Source organism: Typha angustifolia, chromosome 4 (genome assembly GCF_048772165.1).
Source record: "Typha angustifolia cultivar Huaian chromosome 4, ASM4877216v1, whole genome shotgun sequence".
Taxonomy (NCBI): domain Eukaryota; kingdom Viridiplantae; phylum Streptophyta; class Magnoliopsida; order Poales; family Typhaceae; genus Typha; species Typha angustifolia.
This window is the reverse complement of record NC_133242.1, coordinates 7,004,010-7,010,706: the sequence shown is the minus strand read 5'-3', so window position 1 is coordinate 7,010,706 and position 6,697 is coordinate 7,004,010.

Below are 6,697 nucleotides of genomic sequence, written 5' to 3'. Positions count from 1 at the left end.
GAATTTTGAAAATAGATCCTAAAAGATGCCGCTGTCTGATCGATCTGAGATTTTGATATGTTGTAGTCCGGGAAAATAACTTTCTAATAAATCAAGTTTTAGGTGAATCGGATTTTGGGATCTGGAGATATCATCCAATTAGTGGACGAATGTCGGGAAGGCTATCTTAGGATCTGTGGATGGAGGCACGAGATCCTTCATGATGGTGGTTGGTGGTGGACCGGCGTTAATGCGGTTGCATCGGTGAATAAGTGGCGGTGGAAGGGTTATGGGTGATGGAAGGGTCAGGGAAAGTGTGGGATAGATTGGAAGAAGGGGAAGGAGTGGGCCGCCCTTAAAAGACTAGGGTGATATGCCGGTCGAGGGAGGTTAGAAGCGGCGTCGCTACGGATCGAGAGAACGGGAGCGAGGAAGACAAAAGAGACAAGGCAAAAACTCAATTCATCAATAATGACTCCATGGTTGCTATCCACATCCTTTAGAGGCTAACCAAACAATTAAAAAATAACCCTAAATAGTACATTTTCTCCTACCGAGTTCGAACGCACCTATTTCCCTCTTCTCTGGATTTGCGAACGTGAGGCAGGCGATCACAGCGCGTTCGAACGCGGCATTCGAACGTATAATTCGCACTCTCTGGATGTGCGAATGTGATGCAGTCGTTCACAACCGCGTTCGAACGCACTCCACCCGCGAGTGCGTTCGAACGTGACATACATAAAACTTAGTTTTTTAAGAATTAAACATTAAAATAAGAAACAAAGACACCCCTAAAGTGAATCCATGCTCGAGACGACATCGGTGAAGTCTGAAGCGTATCAGATCACGTTCGAACGCCTTGCGAATGCCTGCATCAAGTTCGCAAATATAGAGAACGCATATTGTGCGTTCGAATGCGATCGGGCGAGTTCGAACGCCTGCATCGCGTTCACATATACATAGAACGGCTTTGGTGAGTTTGAACGCGGTCAGTGGGAATCATCTAGAATTAGGATTACTTATTGTTTTAGGACTTGTTGGCTAGCCTCTATTAATATGTGGATGGCAGCCAAATTCATTATGCTATTGGATTATTGATTTCTTGCCTCCTACCTTCTCTCTAGACTCTCTCCCTCCTCCCTCTTCACCATCCTTCCACCTTTACCGTTAGCAAGGTTTCTCCTAACATCTAATCTCTCTCGTCTATCGAGTCACCCCTCTTCTTTGGGATCTCGACCACTTCATTCCTTTCATCTACATCCCTTACCCACATCCACCATCCACTTTCATCTCCATACCCATCCATAACCCTACCATCCACTCCACTCGTTACCACCACCATCACCCACATTCTTTCGTGTTTTCGTCATAGTTTTAGTTTGAATATGCGGAAGGCATAAATACAAATGTTGTAGATCAGGAAGTTACAATCTAACACATTTGGTTTTCTAATTTTGTGACTATCGAAGAATATTTGATGAATATTTTCCCACATTTGCTTGGACTGATTCCTATAATACATCCAGATATTGAGGGAATTGTTGTGTAGCCTATCTTTAGTACGAGAACCCATTATGATAAGGTTGTGGGTGATAGAGAATGTTCAGATTTGGTTTAAATGCTAAATCGACCACGAGGTTTGACGTTACTATTGGAGACGGCACGAAACTTAAGGCGGAGAGCTTGAATCGTCGGGTTGGTATTCGGGTGCAAGGACACCACATCATTATAGACTTGTATCCGTTGGCGCTGCGAGGAGCGGACATTGTCCTTGGCACCCAGTGATTACAAATCTTGGGACCCATCACTTTTGATTTCTAGAGCGTGTGGATGAAGTTTAAGCAAAGAAACGAAGATATGCGGCTTGATGGCGTACGATCTCTGCCGATTCCTGCGATGCAGCCGATAGTGGGGCTGCCTGATACGATTCGGACTTCACCGACGTCGTCTCGAGCATGGATTCACTTTAGGAGTGTTTTTGTTTCATGTTTTAGTGTTTAATAAGTTTTCTGTAAGTCACGTTCGAACGAGGTGGAGTGAGTTCGAACGCGGTTTGTGAATGGGGTTGTGAACGTGGGTGAAGAGAGTGCACTGTGCGTTCGAACGCACTGTGAACGCCTGCATCGCGTTTGCAAATACTGAGAGGCGCGTTCGATCGTGCGTTCGAACGCGGTCGGGCGAGTTCGAACGTGGTTGGTGAAAATTGTATTTTTAGGGTTAATTTTGGGTTGTTGGTTAGCCTTTAAAAGGATGTGGATGGCAACCAAAGTCAGGATTGATTATTGAATATTGAGATTGAGTTTTGCCTTGCCTCCTTCATCTTCTTCACTCCCGTTCTCTCAATCCCCGGCGACGTCGCTTCTAACCTCCCTTGACCGGCCAATCACCCTAGTCCCTTAGGGGTGGCCCTCTCCTCCCCCTTCTTCCAATCTATCGAACACTTGCCCTAACCCTTCCATCAACCATAACCCTTCCACCACCACTTTTTACCGATGCCACCCCATTAACGCCGGTCCACCTTCAACCACCATTACCTAGGATCACATGCCTCCATCCACGGATCCAAAACAGACCACCTGACCTTCGTCCACTAATCGGACGATATCTCGAGATCCCTATATCCGATTCGCCTAAAACTAGATTTGTTGGAAAGCTCTTTTCTGGGTATACAACATATCAAAGTTTCATATCGATCCAACGACGACATATTTCGGGATCTTATTTCAAAGTTCCGTGCCAGATCTAGTCCAGATCAGGAAATTGGAAGAGATCGAACCTTAGCCTAAGGGGAGATCGTATCAATTTGGTATCAGAGCTCCATAGCCCGAGGCGTGATCGTATCACTGCCATGTGCGAGTGATTTAGCCTATCTTATTCAATTAGGACCAGCAAGAGATGAGCCTCAAATGAGTCTAAATACTACCATCGAGCTGTCTAATTTATTAGACAAATTTGTTGGATTGTTTAAGGAACCAAAGGAGTTGCCACCAAAGAGAACGGTGGACCATCGCATAGAGATTGTACCCGGGGCTGCACCGACGAATGTGAGGCCATATCGATATCCACATGGGCAAAAAGAAGTTATCTTCAAGATGGTAACTGAGATGTTGGAGCAATGCCTTATTTAACTAAGTCATAGCTCATACTCATCGCCTGTGCTATTGGTGCGAAAAAGGGACGGGGCATGGTGTTTTTGTGTTGACTATCGGGCACTAAACGCTATTACCATCAAGGACCGGTATCTCATTTTGGTTATAGAGGAGCTGTTCAACGAGATTGCAAGGGCGACGATATTCAGCAGGCTTGACTTGAGGGTCAGGTATCATCAAATTAGAGTTCATTCGACGAATGTGCACAAGGCTACATTTTGGACTCCGGACGGGCATTACGAGTTCCGGGTGATGCCTTTTGGTCTCACCAATTCTCTAGCTACTTCTCAAGGCCTCATGAATGATATATTTCGGCCTGTATTGCAAATGTATGTTTTGGTATTCTTTGACGATATTTTGGTGTATTGTAGGACTGAATTGGAGCATTGGTGGCATTTAGAGGATGTGCTGGCAAAACTAGTTGAAGATTAAGAAGTCCATGTACCTATGAGGAGTACCACAAGTGGAATATTTATGCCACATCATCTTAGCGGAAGGTTTAGCGGTGGATCTCAAAAGGTAGCATGCATGACTACTTGGCCTATTTCTACCACCACCGCAGGATTGAGAAGATTTTTGGGGCTGACAAGATATTATTGTCGCTTCATCACCGAGTATGGCAAGATCGTTGCTACTCTCACTTCTTTGTGGAAGGACTTTTTTAGATGGTGTGATGAAGCCACTATAGTGAATTTGTTGAAGCAAAACCAATTGAAGATCAAGAAGTCCAAGTGCTTATGGAGAGTACGAAAGCTGGAGTATTTAGACCACATCATTTCAGCGGATGGTGTAGTGGCAGATCCACAAAAGGTTGCATGCATGATTGCTTGGCCTATTCCACTGGATTGAGAAGATTTTTTAGGCTGACCGGATATTATCGTAATAGGCTCTGATACAAATTTGTTAAAGCTCGGATACCAAATTGATGGGATGGTTTGCCACGTTAGTTAGTGTAACCCCGGGTACAATCTCTATACGATGGTTTGCCACTCTCCTCGGTGGCAACTCCTACGGCTCCTCAAACAGTCCAGAAAAGTTATCTAATAAATTAGACAATTCAATTGTAGTACTTGAACTCGTTTGAGGCTCATCTCCTACTGGTCCTAACTGAAGAAGATAGGCTAAATCATATGCACCAAGCAGCCCCACCATAGGCTGCATCGCAGGAATCGACGAAGTCCGTACACCATCAAGCCGCACATTTTTGTTTCCTTGTTTATATTTCATCCACATGCTCCAGAAATCAAATGTGATGGGTCACAAACTTTGTAACCACTGATCACGAAGGACAACGCCTGCTCCTCGTAGCGCCAACAGATACAAGTCCACAATGATGTTGTGTCCTTGCACCCGTATACCGACTCGGCGACACAAGCTCTCCGCTCTAAACTTCGTGCCGTCTCCAATCGAAATGTCAAACCCCGTAGTCGCATTCAAACTCAATCTCCTCACTAACCTCTTGTCTAGAAAGTTGTGTGTACTCCTCGAATCAATGAGGATATGCACACAATGCTTTCTAATGAGTCCATCTACTCATAACGTCATCGGTGCAGAAGTACCCGAATATGCATGCATCGATATTTCAGTTTGGATATCTTCCTTAACGCCCTCCTCAATGGTCTCCTCATGGGTCTCCTCTAGACACTCTCCATCATCATCAATCTCATCATCCTCCTCAGGACCATTGATAAACATCACACTCCCGATCGGTTTAGAACACCGATGATCGGGGGTGAAACGCTCATCATATCGAAAGCAAAGGCCCTTCGTTTTTCGCTCCTCCACCTGGGCAGGTGTGAGAGTTCGAATGGAAGGTCTAGTGCCTCCTCTAACATTGGAAGAAGGTCTCAAAGGTAGTCGTGGTCTAGTAGTCGCAATCGCTGTTTTTGAAACCGCAGAATTTGCAGCCGGCGTTCTACGTGCAAACCGCCCATCTCGGTTGCCCCAATTGGTTTTCGCTGTCATCTTTAGAGCCTTATGTTTTTGTTCCATCCTCACAGCCTTCTCAAATGCTTCCCCAAGAGTAGTAGGACATAGAGCACGAACATCCGCTTGTATCTCCTCTCGCAGCCCTGAAATAAATGTACTCATCAATGTACGTTCAGGCCACGGTGGCTCACAACGACTACTAACTCTTTCAAACTCAACTTGGTACTCCAATACGGTAGTCCTTTGAACCATCTTGCTTAATGTGGCAGCAAAATCTTCGTATGCCGCTGTCCCAAATCTGCGTATAATCCTCCTACAAAAATTAGCCCATCCGGTAAATCCACCACCACGAATAATCGATCTATACCAATGCAATGCCGTTTCTTGGAGGTGAAAGCTTGCCATCTGAACTTTTGTATCTTTCGCTATACCTTGACAATCAAAATAATGTTCAACTTGAAATATCCAATCCGTTGGATCACTGCCTTGGAATTTTGGAAAGTCCAAACGTGCAATTCTCCCCCGAATAGCATTGTCAGGTTCACTAAATACTTGGTTCAGGTCTAAACCTTTGTGCATGTTGATCACCTTCTCTAAATCCCCGAGCATGTCCATCACCATCTCCATAGGGATCAAGCTCATCCTCATAGTGCCAATCCTCCTCATTGACGAAGTGCACCGGTGCCTCACGCCTCTCGGGCTCCACCACCTCCGATCTTGGGTTTTGTAACGGAGGTGGGGGATAATGTGAAGGCATAGATAGGAGGGGACCATTGACACTCGTATGATGCACCTAGATCTATGGGGTATCGGTTCGTTGGGGTCCCACCGTCGGTCCTTCTTGAAACTTCGTTCGTCGTCGAAGAGATGACGAACCCAATCGATTCATGACATATTCCTTGAATTCATTGTGATCCTTTTGTATGTTGTCAACTCTATGCAACAACATTTAGAACATGCCCCTTAGTTTATCCATATTTGAACCCATAGACGTTGGTTGACTTGGTCCTGCCGTGGTTGCTCCAAGGAAATCAGCCTCACGGTTAGGATCATCGTGCATTGAGTCATCCCTTGTCGGTGTGCTCTCCATAGGTCTCCTTATTGATGTCATCTTCCTTGTTTCAACCATTAATGGAGGAATGAGGTTTGCTTGCTCTGATACCAATTGATAGGCTCTAATACCAATTTGTTAAAGCTCGGATACCAAATTGATGGGATTTAGAATCAAAAGATCGGCTACAAAACAATTTCTTAAGATCTGAATTTATTGCAGGAGAAACCTTGCCAATGGTAGAGGTGGAAGGATGGTGAAGAGGGAAGAGGGAGGATGAAAAAATATAAATCCCTAGACACACGTATGTATCTAACCTCTAGGCAATGATATTTCTCGTTCGCTTAAGTAAAAGTCGGAAGAAATATTAAAAATGAAAGTAGAGATGAACGCCAAGATTTTAACGTGGAAAAACCCAAAACGGGAAAAAAACCACGGATCCAAACTCGGATCAAAACCAATCACTATAATAGTAGCAGTTACAAGACTGACTCACAAAACACCCCGTCGATCCAAACGACTTTGTTTCTCTAAGTCTTGATCGCTAGAACCCACGATTCACTGCTTCCTGTGATTGAAGTCCAATCTC